At 46.0% G+C, this 13992-nt stretch overlaps 1 long non-coding RNA gene across 1 annotated transcript; it reads left to right on the top strand.

Moving 5' to 3' along the window:
• Positions 1 to 121: 121 nt before the first annotated feature.
• On the top strand, positions 122 to 1311 carry LOC132360703 (uncharacterized). Its single transcript, XR_009501162.1, has 2 exons — positions 122 to 686; positions 939 to 1311. It is a non-coding gene; the product is annotated as an uncharacterized LOC132360703 (long non-coding RNA).
• The last annotated feature ends 12681 nt before the right edge of the window (positions 1312 to 13992 follow it).

Here is a 13992-nt window from a genome sequence, read left to right as displayed (position 1 = left end):
AATAGCAGGAAATGGAAGCAGGACAGAAGTAAAAGGGACCGTGGGCTCCAAGGCTGCCCGGGGGTAGCTCCAGCCTGCTCCTGCAGCAACCTGGGCATCTTCTCCCAGGTGCTTTAGGCACAACCCTGAGGCCCGCTCCTCCCATAATGAGGGGTTCCCAGGATGGAGGCTTGGCCCCAAACTTGGGAGGCCCTGACCCCAGCCCCCCCGATCACCCTCAAATTCTAGAGCCCAGTCCCCTTCCTCTCCCCCCAGGGCCACCCTATACCCAGCCCAGTGCCCGGCCCTCAGGACCTTGAGTGAATGGGGGCTCCCAGGTGCCACAGATTGTGGCCCCGGGAGACTGAACTGCACCACCTCCAAACCACTCTGGCTGCTGAATGCAGGGATTGGCAGATGCCGCCTGATCTCTTCCTCCTTTGACCTCCTGTCTTCCTCTGTCTTCCTCCTGAACACCTTGGCATGAAATGAGAAAAAAATGCTTTTTTTTCTTTTTTCAATCCCATACACTTACTCTCTGATTCCCTTCTGCCTTTGACCCACAAGATGTGTTCGTTTTCCCGCTGTGTTTTGGGAAGGGGAGCTCCCTGTTCTCTCTAATTGCAGGCTGCTCAGACAAAGCCACAAGGCCCGGGGGCAGGGGCCCGCCCCAGGCTTTGGAAGGAAGCCATGGACGGTCCAGTGAGGTAGGTGGGGTGGGGAGGCCCTGCTGAGGCCCTTGGTGGTCTGTTCACCGAGGCCTGGGCCCCCCTTTAGGACAGTCTGGTCAGAATGTGCTTCTGGCTGGTGATCACAGAGTAGGGGTGGGCCAGCCCCGGGGGACACACTTTGCAGAAGAAACACACTTTCTCTCCAGCTTCTCCACTCTTGGGCTGTACGCATTCTGAGCCGTTGCCTCTGAGGGACTGAGAACTGAGAAGAGCACCCTTCCCCCTTAGGTTCTGATGTGGCCCCAGGGACCCGACCGCAGCCCTTGCAGCATCTCCAAGGCTCTCAGATTCACAAGTCACCCGCATGGAGGTCTGCCTCCCCACCCAGACCAGCCACCTCTGTAGAGAACTAGACGGAGACCCGGGGAGCATCCAGAGGCCAGACGCAAAAATCTGCATCCATGGGCAGAGCCTCACAGCAGGAGTCAGTAGGAAAGGAGCTGACTGGTCCAGCTGACTACACTGGCCGTCCTTTCAGATCATTTAGGACCTAGAAGGCCCTTTTCTTTTGCTCTTTATATATTTGTGGAGCCCCACCTGTGTACCTGACACTGTCCTAGGCACCAAGGACTCAGTGGGAAATAAAACTCCCAGGACCTGCTCTCATGGATCTTGCATTTAGTGGAGAGACAGACCATAATCGTGGGTTAAGGATGTTGGGTGAACTTTATTCTTTTTCAAATTGGAGACTGGACCATAACTTAGGAAAAAGGGGTCTTGAGTATCCCACACTCTAAAACAAAGAAGAAGCGATTTGGGGCTGGACACATCCGCCTACAGGATTTATTAAGAGATGGCTGAAGTAATCCTGCTAGGCTCAAACATCACCCAGCATCCCCTTCCTCAGTCTCCATAAGCGGAGGACCAGGGAGGGGGAAAGGAGAGAGAGGGAGGGGAGGTCACCAGAGACCTGGGTTGCTGGCCCCTTCTCCTCCTCTCCCTGGAGCTGGATTTGTCATTCAGATTAGCCCATGTGCTAGCTGGCTGGGAGTTGGAGGAATGGAGAACTGAATAGTGAGTGACAGAGGATGGGGAGAGGGGACACCTCAGGACCTCCAGCAGGAGTTTCCAGGGGGACATGGGGGTAGGTGAATGGCCATGAGCCGCCTTTCCCGTGTTCTCCCCAGAGGGATACGTGCAGATGAGGAAACCCCAGAGGCTCAAGGCTGTGGACGTAGGGTTGGGACAATAGCTGAGTGGGGGTGTCGGGTATAGATCTGGAAAGGGAACACACTATGGAGCAGTGCGTGGGGTAACCCTTCAGCGCACCCACATGAGAGCTGGCATCTAGATGCCTGTCATACGAGGCACATTCATAGCTGGACAAGAAATGGCCACAGCTAAGAGAAACTTTCCCCTGATTTCACCTTCCCGACCCTGTGAAAAAAGAGAAAGGGACTTTGGCGAGGAAAATAGAGAGGAGTACAGGGGAAGACTATGCCTCTTCCTGCTCTCTTGAGCCAAGTCCAGGCCCTGCCCAGGGGAGAGAAAGAGGTTAGTCTTAAATTGGATGGACCAGCCTAGATGGGGCTGGACCTTTAATAAATTAAAGTGACAGGAACATTAGAAGATCTGCCCAAGATGCTATTAAGAAACAGGAAAAGGAGAATCAACATAGTTAATCTAGAAGCAATGTTGAGAGAAAGAAACTGGTTTGTTTGTACTCCCACGGTTTTCTCAATAAGCAATTTATACATGTAAACAGAGAAATTAATGAGAAAATGTCTTATTGCCAGAATACGGTTCTGGCATAGAGATGGCCCTTCCTTTGAATCTGAGTTGACTTGGGTCTGCTTTGATCAATAGAGTATAGCAGAAGGGACTTTATAATCGTTCCAAGTCCTTTAAAGAACACTGGCAGCTTCTGCCTTGGTCTCTTGGAACCCTGGGCTGCCATGTAAGCAGTCCAACTATTGTGAGGTCACCATGTTGGAAGGAAGCCCAAGCTAGCAATATAGATATGTATAGATATGTATAGATATGTATAGATATGTATAAATATGTAGGCAGGGGTATCAGCCAGCCTCCAGTTGCTCCAGCTCTCAGGCATTACAGTCATCTCAGCTGAAGCCCCAGACCCCATAGAGAAGAGAGAGATAAGCTGTACCCACTGTGCCCTGTTTGATTTCCTAATCCGTAGAATTATGAGATGTAATAAAAACAAAGTGTCTGGGGGCAGTTTGCTCTGCAGCAATAGGGGCTGAATGAAAAATAAGGAAATGTGATGAGATAGCGTCTGGGGAAGGTTCTCTAGACCAGGAGGTCACGGAAAGCCTCTCTGTGGAGGTGACATTTATGGTGAAGTTATGGTCATGTGAAGATCAATCCAAAACAGGACAAGAGCCCTTTGAACCGAAAACACAGCTGATGCAAAAGCCTAGAAGGAATCCCAGTGTGGCTAGAGAGTGATGAGTAAGGAAGGAAGGGCCAGGAGATGTGATGTTAGAGGTAGGCAGATCCTGAAGGGCTTTGCAGGGTAAGGAGTTTGAATTTTGTTGTAATGTGGAGGGAAACCATTGGAGGGTTTCAAGCAGGGGAATGAAGTGATATTACATACATTTTTGAAAGATCACTCTGCCTTCCATGCGGAGAATGGACTCTAAGGGCACAAGACCGGAGGTACAAATACCACCTAGAAGGCTATAGCAAATCCAGACAACCAATTATGGTGGCTTTGTCTAGGAAGAAACACATGGGATGGAGAGAAGTAGAGTTTGGTCTTAATTATGCATGTGGGCTCGTTACCCCGATCATTCATTCATTCATGAACATTTTTTGAGTCTACTAGGGCCAGGCATTTTTGTAACAGATACATGTGTGAAGGGGCAAAATATGTTAGCACATGAAGGTCTTTCCAGTGTCCCCACTTACTAAAGAAAATCCCATTCTGGAAGAAATAAGGATAAAGAGAGAGGTCTTAGCTGGAAAGGCTAAGTTGTCTACCTGAGAACTAAGAGACAGAAGGCACGATTCTGAGAGAGAAATAAAAGATGTCAGGGCCAGAGCTAGAGAAAGAGCTTGGTGCTCTGTTTGGAGCTTCTGATGATTTAAGACAGCATGGAGAGCGAAGGAAGGGTTTGGGGAATGTTGCTACACTTCCCTAATGTTGAAGGCCCTAATGTTCTTAGGCAGAAACCAAACCCAGTGAAACACCTGGATTAGCTAGGATTACACAGAGATAACTAAGACATTGTCTCTGCTCCTAGAAAAACTCGTCAAAGGAATCAGATACGCACAGGTGATCACAACAGAAGGAAAGAAGGCCACGTAGCTTCAGCAAAGGCAGATGGAGTGCTACTAAAGAAATCTGAGCTGAGCTGATTTGCCCATGGAGAAAATCAGGGCCAGCTTTGCAAAGTCAGTGACATTGAGGAATAGGCAAGCCTGAGTGTGGGGAGATGGCTGGGGAAGGTGTTCTAGGTGGAGGCAACCCACTAACAAAGACCCAGAGGTGTAAAAGCCGGGGGGTTTCCAGTGGTTCAGTGTGGCTGATGCTTAAGGCAGGTGCAGCAGGGGAGTGATGGATAAGGCCAGAAGGTGGGCTGGGCCCCGGACGCCATCCTCGGGAGTCAGGACTTTGCGAAGCAGTGGGAGGCACGGAGATGTTTTAGGCAGGAGGGTGACATGATCTTGGAATTCCAGGCTGAAAGAAAATTTACAAATAATCCATTTCCACATCCTCATTTTGCAAATGAAGAAGCTGAGGGCCAGGTGCTTCCAAAGCCATGGAAGTTAAGTGAGTCAGAATTTCACAAGTGACCAGTTAGTGACAGGAATGGAATTGAATCCAGATCTGAATCCAAAACCCGTGCTCTCTACCCCTCACTGCATTATCTCTTCTCAGGCTGGAGCGCAGAGGAGAGGAGGGGAGGAGAACTGTGTCTGCTCCAAACCTAAGAAACAGGCCAGACATCTGCGTGGTGGGTCCACAGAACGGCCCCTCCGCACACTCTGGTGGGAAACGAAGGCTCCAGACAGGGCGGTGACAGGACAGAGCCTTGGTGTGGAAAGACGGCTCTGTCAGCACCGGAGCCCAGCAGCTGTTTTCCTAGAGAAGGCTGACCCTTTCCTGAGGGAAGCCTGGAGTGCTCTCCCTCCCCCGACGCTGGCTGTGACTGAGGCAGATGAGGGCCTGGTCCCTGCCAGCCATCTGTGGATCCCACCTCACAGGCCGTGGGGCTCCAGGCCAAAAAGATAGTGTGTTTCTAGCCCCTGAGGTAGCTTTTTACCATGGCAACCACCAGGCAGGACAGTCCGGCGGGGAGGAGGGTGACAGCTTCCCCACGGAGCTGGGCACCCTCCCACCCGCATTCCTCCCACGGAGAGGGCGTTACCTGGGTGACGGGCAGAGGGCCCTGCGGCCATACTGACCTTCCGTCGAGGCACTTTGGAGAATCAGCCCCTGTCCTCACTGGACTCGGAAGAGGAGAGTCCCCCACCGCCAAGCCCCCATCTCTAGGTCTTCCCCTTCTTCTCTCCCATCTAAGGCCCCGGCTCCCCCCGCCCCCCAGCAGTCAGCCCGGGCCCCCCATGAGTCATCGTGTGGGCCACTCAGCAACGGGAGCCTCTGTGCTCACACAGCCAGGCCAGCAGCCCCGGTTGTTTACAGACATGTAACCGCCTGACGCCCCCAGCGGGGGTCTGAGGTTTAGACTGTAACGATGGTAATATCCGCCCCTCCTTGAGCTCTTTATCCCTCCCAAAGCTGTCCCTGCCACAGTCCTCTCTGGAAGCCTGTGAAGTCTTTTCATTTGCCAGACAAGCTGGAAGGAAGTACTGAGAGGGTGAGAAATCTGCCCGAGGAATTCCAGCCCCAGAGTCTCTGGAGGGTCCAGGGGGCTGACAGCTGGCCGCGGCTGCCACACAGCGAGGCAGAAGCTGAGGCCTCGCAGGCTCTGATCGGCTCGTGGACCCCGGGCCAGCCCTTTGGGGTCATGGAGGTCATCACTCAAGAGGGAGGGCCCAGTCGGAACCAGAGGGTAGGGGGGAACCTGAGGGTAGGGGGGCGCACGGGAGCTATGCCTCCCCTGCCCCGGCTCAACTGGGAATACAACTTCTCACCAGACCTGCGGAGGTAAGGAGAGGATAGGACTCTTCTCTCACAACCAAGTCCTGAGTCCAAATCCAGGAAACTCTGGGTGCCTTTGGGATCCTTCTTTAGAAACCAGTCCTGGCCAATCAGGATTAGCTCCAGCACAAAGGCTCCACCTGGGCTGTTTCACTGAGACCCTTCATCTTCATGTATGTGTAGAATGCCCTGCCATCTCTTCCCTTCTCTTTCTTTCTCTTCCCATCCTCTTAGGAAAAGATGGATTGTTATGTGGCTAGAGTAACAAGTAACTCTTAGCACCAGTTATCCACCCGGCTTCTATGACCACTTGTTTCAGTAACCATGCTCCTGGAACCACGCGCTCCATCAGTCATAGCCCGCCCTTCAGAGAATAACCAGTCAGCAGTGGCCTCACTCCATTGGCGGTGCTTCTAGAGCCAAAGGTCGACCATTCCTAAACACTCTGAGAGTTGACCCATTGCTGAACTCCACGCTTCCCCAAAGCCTATATGAGATTACCTCTCCGACTTACTCAGAGATGGCTTTGCAGGTACAGCTCTCTTAAGCAAGCAGTACACTCAAGACTCTTGTTTCTGTTAGTGAGCGGTCACATCTTCCTTTAAAACTTTGCCCCCCGCCCAGGTATTTCCTATAACCTATCACAAATTCCTCCAAAATCCAGAGAACGAGCAATACATTTTTTTCAGCTTTGGTATAAATTTGGCCGAAGCTGGGACCAGAAGTGCCTTCCTTCTTATCCCTCTGCCCTCCCCCAACATTCCAGCTCCATCCTGGACCCACATGGAGCATCCACAAGACAAATGAACCTCTCTTTTGATAAAGTGGATCACTTCCCTTGGCATAATTTTTGGCATGTTGCATTATGTCAAAAGACCCCCTCCTCCTCCCACCACCAGGCATGAAGACAGGGAGAAAGGAGGAGGTGGAGGAGACATTCTGATACCAAAATGAGATCGTAATATACTCATTATGTTATCACTTGCTTCTTAAACTTAATATGTTGTAGACATTCCCCACAACAATAGATATTCTTCTACGATATACTTTTTTAAGCACTGAATTGCTTTGCGTCACTTGGATATCCCGTAATTTGATTACTTGATCTGTTGCTGGATATTTAGTTTCTCTTTGTTGTTGTTGTAATAAACAATGCTATGATGAACGTCCTTGTGGATATGTCTTTGTGTGTAAAATCTTTCCCATCATAAAAATAACAACAGCAGCCGGAATTAAACCCAGACTTCAATGGCACATTCACCCTCCAGGGGCCTCCCTATCCCAGAGTTGTGCTTCAGAACCATGTGTTTTGAGATTTGTCTATATTTTCAGTCTCTTTCTTGGCATTTCTACTCACTATCATAACACAGCCCTGCGAAAGTGACTCCAGCGATTTCCGTGGTGCCAACCAGCGTGTCCAGTTTTCATCTTACCCAACAGCACACAATATTCTGAGAGTTAAACTCTCAGTCCTTTCCTCAGCCTACAAGCCTCCATGAGGTCAGACCCCTGTCCACCTCCCCAACCTCATCTCAAGCCATGTCCCCTCTTTCTCTAAAGCCTAACACACTTACCTTTTCTTAGTTCTGGGAATTTGTGGTGCCCCCCTCAGGGCCTTTGCTCATGCTGTTTTTTCTGCCAGGAAATCTTTCCACCCTCCCACGCCCAACTCCTTACCCTTGCTGACTAATACACATGCATCATCCACAACTCAGCTCAAAGACACTTCCTCAGGAAAGTTTCCCAAACATCCCTCCCCATCCAACTAGGTCTAGCCCACCATTAAAGGCTATGGAGCACTGTCTACTTCCTTGTAGCATTAATCACTATATCCTGAAAAATAATTATATAATTTCGTGTATATATATATATTTCATATGTAATTTTTAAAAATTAATTTATTATCACAAATAATATACGAGTTTACTTTGCCCTTTAAAAACATAGACCATTACAGGTATTGTAGAGCTTTATTTGACCACTACCCAGCTCCTCCCCCAAATCTCGCTCCCTGCCTTCCCCCACTTCCTGGATAACACCACTGTTATGAGCTTACTGTGATCAGCATAGTGGCTCAGAGGTCGGGTTCTGGAGCCAAACTGCTAAGATTTGAGTCCCAGTGCTTGCTCCTACTTCCTATGTAACCTTAAGCAAGTTACTTAACCTTTCTCTGCTTCAGTTCTATCATCTGTAAGCTATGGATTAATAAGAGTAATTAATAGTGTAGGATTAAGATTTATATGAGATGTTCCATGTTAAGTGATTGGGATAGTGCCAGGCTCATAGTAAGTGCTGAATAGATGTTAGCTATTACTGTATGTGATAGTTAATTTTATGTGTCAGCTTGACTGGGTCATGGGGTGCCCAGATATTTGGTTAAACATTATTTCTGGATGTGTCTGTGAGAGTGTTTCCAGATGAGATTCGCATTTGTATTGATAGATTCAGTAAAGCAGATTGCCCTCCCCAATGTGGATGAGCATCATTCAATCCACTGAGGGCCTGAATAGAACAAAAAAGTGAAAGAGGGGAAAATTCACTCTCTCTGCCTGACTGAGCTGGGACTCTGATCTGAGACTTATGCCCAGTGTTCCTGGTTCTCAGGCCTTCAGACTCAGACTGGAACTATGCCAGCCTTGTCTAGGTCTACAGCTTGCAGACATCAGATCAGCAGATCATGGGACGTCTCAGCCTCCATAATTGCACGAGTCAGTTTCTTACGGTAAGAAATCTATCACCTATTTATCTATCTATCTATCTATCTATCTATCTATCTATCTATTGTTTATCCAAACTATTGGTTCTGTTTTTCTGGAGAATCCTAATACTCTATAATATATAGATCGTATATAGTATTTTTGTGTGTGTAGTTTAAAAATATAAATATAGGGACTTCCCTGGTGGTCCAGTGGTTAAGAGTCCACCTTCCAATGCAGGGGACCCAGGTTTGATCCCTGGTCGGGGAACTAAGATCCCACATGCTGTGGGGCAACTAAGCCCGCGTGCCACAGCTACTGAACCCACACACTCTGGAGCCCACGTGCTGCAACGAAGAGCCCTCAAGCTCTGGAGCCTGCGTGCCACAACTAGAGAGAAGCCCGTGCGCCACAAAGAAGAGCCTGCATGCCGCAACTAAGACCCCACGTAACCAAAAAAATAAAATAAATAAAAAATAAATATTGAAAATATAGGACTTTCCTGGTGGCGCAGTGGTTAAGAACCCACCCGCCAATGCAGGGGACATGGGTTCAATCCCTCTTCCGGGAGGATCCCACATGCCGCGGAGCAACTAAGCCCGTGCGCCACAACTACCGAGCCTGCGCTCTAGAGCCCGTGAACCACAACTACTGAGCTCATTCACCACAGCTACTGAAGCCCGCCCACCTAGAGCCCGTGCTCCACAACAAGAGAAGCCACCGCAGTGAGAAACCCGCGCACTACAACGAAGAGTAGTCCCCGCTCGCCGCAACTAGAGAAAGCCCACACGCAGCAACGAAGACCCAATGCAGCCAAAAATAAATAAATAAATTTATAAAAAATAAATACATAAATAAAAAAATATATAAATATAAATGGCATCATATGGCAGGTAGCTCTTAGGAACTGACTGTCTTTACTCAACAATATGTTTTTCAGGTCTTGCATGTTCGTACACATAGATTTAGTTCTGTTTCATTCCTTTAAAATGCTGAATAATAATATTAATTCAATATATGAATATACCACATTTTATTAATTCATTTCTACATTGATATTTCACAAGATATTAAATTTGGAATTGTTTCCAATTTTTTAATATTGCAGGCAATATTGCAGTGAATATCCATATATATCCTTACATATCTTGCAAGTGTTCTTTTTTTTTAGATTAAATGTCTAGAAGTGGAATTGATAGGTCATAGATTATGTGTATTTCCACTTTAAATAGTTCTGATAAATCACCCTCCAAAATATACTAATTCACATATCCCTCCCCACCAGGAATATTTAAAAGGTGATTTCTACCTGAAGAACATGCTGATATTCTTTGACACTTTCTTCTAAAATTTTGAGGTTGTTCTCTTTTTTTAAATTTAGAATTTTAAACTTGAATTTATTTTTGTATAAGGTATGAGGAAGAGATCAATTTTTTTTCATTAAGTCAATTGTCCCAACACCTCTCATGAAGAATTCATCCTTACCCCACTGGTTCGAAATGCCTTCTTTATCTTAAGTCAAATCCCCTAGATGCGTGAATTTTTTTTTTTTTTTTGGGGACTCTAGTCTATTCTTACCTATTTATGTGTACCAACGTCACCTCTTTTAAAATAGAGCCTCTTTAGATCTGGTAAGGCGAGATCCCAACCCCCACCATTTGTTTTTTTCCAAGGGGCTATTGTTGCACATTTTCATATACTGTGTAAAATCATCATGAGATATTATGTATCTGTATGTCTGTGTGTTTACTACTGTTTTTCTCCATTAGAAAAAGAGCTCCAGGAAGGCGTTTTTGTTTTGTTTTATTTACCACCATCTCCTTACTATCTAGAACAGGGTTAGGCCCATAGTAGACCCTCCATAAGTTTTTGTTAAGGGAGTGAATAAACATATGGATTTTAGAAGCATCCTGTCAAGTACTACAGAGTCCTTTTAGTATTTTGATTGAAATTGCATTGAAGTTTTAAATTATTTTGGAAAGAATCGACATCTTTACAACGATAGTCATTCCATTATCGAACACAGCATGTCTCTCCATTTTTTGTGACTTTCAATTTTATTATTTCCTCCATGAAGGTCTTATATACTTCTGATTAGTTTATTCATAAGTATTTCATAGTTTTTGTTGCTGTGATGAATGGGATTTTAAAATTATTATTACATTTTCAAATTGTTATTGTTGATATATAGAAAAGCTCTCTTGATTTGTAAATATTGAACTGTTCTAACTCACTAATTGTTGCTCTGGGTTTTTTAGGTGGGTAATCACATTATCACAAATAATGGCAATTTGGTCTCTTCCTTTCCAATCTTTAAACCTCTTCTTTTTTTTGTTTTGTCTTGTTTGTTTGTTTGTTTACATCTTTATTGGCATATAATTGCTTTACAATGTTGTGTTAGTTTCTGCTGTACAACAAAGTGAATCAGCTATATGCATACATATATCCCCATATCCCCTCCCTCTTGAGCCTCCCTATCCCACCCCTCTAGGTGGTCGCAAAGCACCGAGCTGATCTCTCTGTGCTATGCAGCAGCTTCCCACTAGCTATCTATTTTACATTTGGTAGTGAATATATGTCATTGCTACTCTCTCACTACCTCCCAGCTTCCCCTTCCCCCCACTCCGTGTCCCCAAGTCAGTTCTATTCATCTGCGTCTTTATTCTCTTCTTTGTTTTTAATTTCTTATCGTGTTAGTTGTAACTTCCAGTATATTGTTGACGAGTAGAGGTCTTGGCTTATTTCTGACTGCACTGGGGTATCATTCAAGATAGGTCAAGGTTTGCTGCAGTAACAAACAGTCCCAAAATCTAGTGGCTCAACACAATCAAAATTTATTTCTCACTTATACCTCATATTCAACACAAGTCATGGGTCTGGGAGGGGTTCCTTATTGTTATTTCTCAGAGACTCAGGCTGAGGGAGGCTAAGCACATGGACGTGTGCTTCCACAATCACTACGGCAGGAGGAATTATGTACTGGCTTTTGAAGCTTCCACCCTGAAGTAACTGCTGTTCTGTCCACTGACATTTCAAAGCAAGTCCCATGGCCAAGCCTAACTTCCAAAGGGGAAGGGAAGTGTGATCCTTCCATATGCCAGAAGAACAGCTGGACTGTGGGAATGCTTCTCATGCTCCACCGTTACACATGGTGTTTGCTCTAAGTTTCTGGTAGATAACCCTTTATCAAGTTTAGAAGTAAGTGCGTGAGTTTGTTTAGAACTTGTTAAGTAAAGAGTTTGTCCTTATCATGAATGAGTGTTAAATTTTATCAACTGTTTTTATGTCATCTGTTTGATGTGTAAATGTTGTTTTTCTCCCTTAATTTGTTAAGGCATTTATATATGCTGTTTCTTTACCCAGAACATTCTCCTCCACTGTCCTCTTCAAACAGTTTTCCTGGTTAATTCTCATTCTTTAGAGCTCATTCACTCATCCAGCCAATACTGATTGAGCAATGCTATGTGCCAGATGTTGTTCTAGGCACTTGGGATACATCTGGGATACAAAGCAGATAAAGGCCTTGCCCATGTGGATCTTACACCGGGGGGAGGAAAGAAAAGAAACATATAAAATAAATAAGTAAACTAGATAGCATGCCAATAGTCTTGAGTACAACAGAAAAGAAGCAGAGCAGGGCAAGGGAGAAATGGAGATGTTGGGAGGGTGTAGTCAGAGTAGGTCTTTCATGACATCAGGGCAACGACTCAAAGCAGGGGCAGAGTTTACTAGGTAGGTATCCAAAAGCAGACTGTTCCAGACAGAGGGCAGCAGTGGGGCAAAGGCCCTGGGGTGGGAATTGCCATGTGGGTTCTAGAAGCAGTGAGAATGTTCCAGGACTGAAGCTGAGTGAGTGAACCTGGTAAGGGATGAAGCTGGAGAAATAGTGGAGGAGGGTGACTGTGAGGGCCTTAGAGGTCATAGCAGGGCCTTTGAGTTTTTCTTGGACTAAGATGGGAGCCCTTGCAGACTTTTGAACAGAAGAAGGACAGAATCTGACTGCGCTTTGAAAGGATCCCGCTGATGCAGTGGTGAGAACCACCTTTAGGGTGGCAAGGGTAGAAACAGGAAGACAGGAGGAATCACCTACAATAAATCAGGTATGAGATGAAGATGCTCCTACAAGAGTCACAGCAGTGGAGGTGGTGAGAAGTGCTGAGATTCTGGATACATTCTGAAGGAAAAACCATGATGATATTCTAATGGATTAGATGTGGAGTGTGAGAAAATAAGAGAAGCCAGGATGGCTCCAAAATTTTGGCCTGAGCAATGGGAAGGATGGAGCTGGAAGAGTGGAAGAGGCTTTAGGTGGAGAAGGTTTCAGGTGGGGGAGGATCAAGAGCTCAGTTTTTTTTTTTTTCTTTTTCATTATGATAATTTTTTGATTGAGATAAAATTCACATATCATAAAATTCACCTCTTTAAAATGTGACTTCGATGGTTCTTAGAATATTCATGAGTTGTGCAACCATCACACTATCTAATTCCAGAACATTTGTTAACCCCTCAAAAGAAACACATACCCATTATCCACTCTCCACCCGCCCCCCAGACATCTACTTTCTGTCTCTATGAATTTGCCTATTTTGGAAATTATATATAGATGGAATCATACAGTATGTAGCCTTTTGTGTCTGACTTCTTTCATTCAACATAATTTTTCCAAGGTTCTGGACTCTTTGAATTTGAGGTGTTTTATTAGACTATTAAATATTTAAGTCTGGTAGAGAGGTGAGAGCTAAGGGATACAGAAAATATAAGATATCTGTAAATAGATATACAGAATCATCAATATATGGAAGAATACTACTTAAAATCATGAGACTAGGTGCAATCCTTCATCAGGTGAGTAAGGACAGAGAGAAGGAAGATGCCCAAAACTGGGACACTCGAATATCTGGAAGAGAAGAAGCCATCACAGGGGACAGAGAAGGGGCTGCTGGTGAGAGGGAGGCAACAAAGAGTATGGGTCCTGGAAGCCTGGGGAGAAAGTACATGGACAGAAGGCTGTGATCACCTGGGTCAGATGCTCCTAAGAGGTCAAGTAAGATGAGGACTAAGAAATGACCATTGGGTTTAGCAACCAGGAGGTCATGGAGCTCCTGGTTGACCAAGAGCTATTTCAGAGCGATGTCAGGGAAGAAAGCCTCATCAGAGTGGGTTCAAGAAAGAGTGGGAGAAGAGAAACTGGAGACAGTAGAGACATCTCTTTTGAGGAGTTTTGCTGCAAACCTGGGGTGGTAGATAGGGGAGAAGTGAGGCCAAGAGTGTTTTTTGTTTTGTTTTCAAGATGGGAGAATCAGCATGATGTTTGTTTCAGATAGGAATGAACGATGCAGTAGGAGCCAAAAATTAATGATGTAGGAGAGAAAGGGGAGAATTGCCGGAAGGGGTTCCTTGAGTAGGTGACGGGACAAGATTGATCCCAAGGGGAAGGTTGGCCTTTGATGGGGCTCAGACAGGTCATCTATTGAAAGAGATGGGGAGACGGTATGTGGGTGCAGACCTGGCCAGCAGG

This window comes from Balaenoptera ricei, chromosome 2, assembly GCF_028023285.1.
Source record: "Balaenoptera ricei isolate mBalRic1 chromosome 2, mBalRic1.hap2, whole genome shotgun sequence".
NCBI lineage: Eukaryota > Metazoa > Chordata > Mammalia > Artiodactyla > Balaenopteridae > Balaenoptera > Balaenoptera ricei.
This window is presented reverse-complemented; position numbering and strand designations above follow the sequence as displayed.